General features: G+C 37.1%; 1 pseudogene; it reads left to right on the forward strand.

Annotated features, from left to right (window-relative positions):
* Positions 1–329: 329 nt before the first annotated feature.
* On the forward strand, positions 330–2,266 carry LOC147469537 (vitellogenin-like; annotated as a pseudogene).
* The last annotated feature ends 295 nt before the right edge of the window (positions 2,267–2,561 follow it).

A 2,561-nucleotide genomic window follows, 5' to 3' on the forward strand; every position in this document is an offset into this window, starting at 1 on the left:
ATTGTTTTTTCTTTCACGGCTGACTCTTTCTTAACTGACTGGCTGGTCGCTTCTTCCGGAGGCAAGGATGCCTTTTCGCTTATCTAATTTAGCTCACTGATCTAATAAGTGGCAATGCCAAAGTGCATTAACCAACTACATAGGACGTATTATATATATCTATGCTTCCCAGAGCGCATATTAATTTCACATTTGTTGTACAATTTAATCGGTTTCTTCGAAATACGGTTTATGCAACCAATTGACAACTTAAATAACTGTGTGCATAGGGAAGATGGCCGGATTAATAAACAAAGGCTGACATATGTTACAAAAAAAAAGCTTAAGAGATGAAACAGAGCCAGACATTAGGAAAACGTCTCGGTGGCAACTGTATAGGCAAAGTCCATGGAATCAACATACAGATACCATAGGAATATACAAAATACATTGGTGGAAAATGTGAAGAACATGATGTGGTCTTTATGATGATAATACAAGAAGTTATCTCTGCTTCAAGTTGGAGAAAATTTACGAATGACGAAGTATCCCCTGTAAGTTTTCTTTGATTTAAAAAAAATATCAGTTTTCTTTGAATACTGAAATTCATGGGTTGACTGTTTTATATATCCACACTACTATTAATCTTTGAAAGAACGCTAGATAAATGACTGGGTAATTATGAAAAAATCGCTGATCGCTAATACTGTACATACTGAGATGATTATGTTAGCTTACTAAACTGAAAATTTTACAATATTTTACTGGAATCTGACTTACATATCAGTAACTGATTTTTTTTTTTTTTACCGTTTCCGTCGAGTTATGTCACTTGTAGCAATGTTATCACATAAACAACATACCCTAGTTTTGATTGGTTTATAAGACTGAGGTATTCGAAAAAAACAACAACCGGCAAACATTTCATTTTTTCTGAATTTCGGGGTGCAGTGGTGTCTTCACAAACTTGACGTGGGTTCTATATTCGAGTGAACTTTTGGTGGTTCATGAGTTCTATTGAGATAACATCCAATCTTCTCAAGGTCTGAACAAGTCACTTTGGTCAACAGCTATGCAGACACGTAGCAACATGCTACTCGGTTACATGTTAATGAATTATATGATTCTTAAATATTATGTCAACTGGGACTATAACGTATATAGGCTTACACATTCCAAGAGAAACCTGGTTATTTTCTGAAATTAGCATAGTGATATTGATGATTATTCAAATGAAAGGCTTGTGTGAAATCAGGTCGGATGAAATGTCTTCGTTTAAGTCTCTGAACTGAACTTGAAAGGAAAATCAATGGCAATGATAAAGGCAACAACAAAATAACAACAATAATGAAAATGAATAATGATAATTCTCTATCTATAAGACCTACGGATATAAACGTATATCCCCTTACTTTCACCAAGGCAAAAAAAAATGTTTCAATCATTTTCTTCAGATATGCGTCTATTCTTATTTCAATATATGTAGATATATCGCAATCATTGAATCATTGCTCCTTCAGATTACGTATTTTTGTTAGAGGAGTAAAGTTCCTCACATGCTCACTGCAAAATGTCTGTATGTTAGCGTAAAGTGTGAGATGTATTGGGTTTGAAGTGATAGGATGGGTGCATCGTTATTTATTGACCAATGTATACTTATAGTCACTGAATGGTCCGTCGACACGCTAATAAAAGATCCAAGCGATTGATAAATGTCATTCAAACTTCCGTCATTTGATAAGCATTGCAATTGCTATCTATTTTACTCATTCGCTCTTTATGATAAATCAGATCTTTTCACGAGTTAAACCCCAAATAATGCCATAAAGTACTTATAAATCAACGTACATACTTTATCCCCATGATCAATACTATTATCTGCAATTCCATAATCACCAATCCTTCAATGATAAGCAGTATGATAAGCCCTTTGAGACTCACAAGGACTTCGTAGAGATTGGTGCACGTTTTAAAGGAGTTGATTCCATCATTGAAGAACTCTTTGGCCCAGAAGGATACCTCCGAAAAGCAACGTTTGGAAAGATTATGCAAGACATTCCAGGTTTTGCAGAAGAGAAAGGCCTCAAGATTATGGAATGCATCAAGCACACTCTGAGGACCAAGCGATCCATCGATTCTTCTGTTATCTCGGACTTCTTTGGCAAACTGTATGGTGAGAGCGGATCACAAGCCCATGCCCTAATCATGGGACACGAGATTACTTATGCACCTCAAAGGTGTCGCAGCTGACACACTCATTGAGACCTTCTTCTCTTTCTTTGAATAATCCTTGGAACGAATGAAGGGTCTAAACCTCATCACTGCAACGACTGCTCAACTTTTCATGGATTATTCACTGCCGACCTTCCAGGGCACATTATTCAAACTCAAATTAGCTGGAACCGTCGTTGCTGGCCTTGAGATGGAAGGCGACTTCAACATCGCCCAAATCCTCTCTGATCCTGGCAATTTGCAAACCATGTCACGGAGGCGACTAGCCAGACTATTGTCTTTATAGTTGATGGTATTAAGAGCCCTCAATCACCCATGCAACAACCACAAAAGCCCTAGTGTGCCAAGGG

The sequence above is a fragment of the Penaeus japonicus genome, unplaced genomic scaffold, assembly GCF_977035675.1.
Source record: "Penaeus japonicus unplaced genomic scaffold, GWHDUDI00000001_assembly GWHDUDI00000021, whole genome shotgun sequence".
Classification (NCBI taxonomy): domain Eukaryota; kingdom Metazoa; phylum Arthropoda; class Malacostraca; order Decapoda; family Penaeidae; genus Penaeus; species Penaeus japonicus.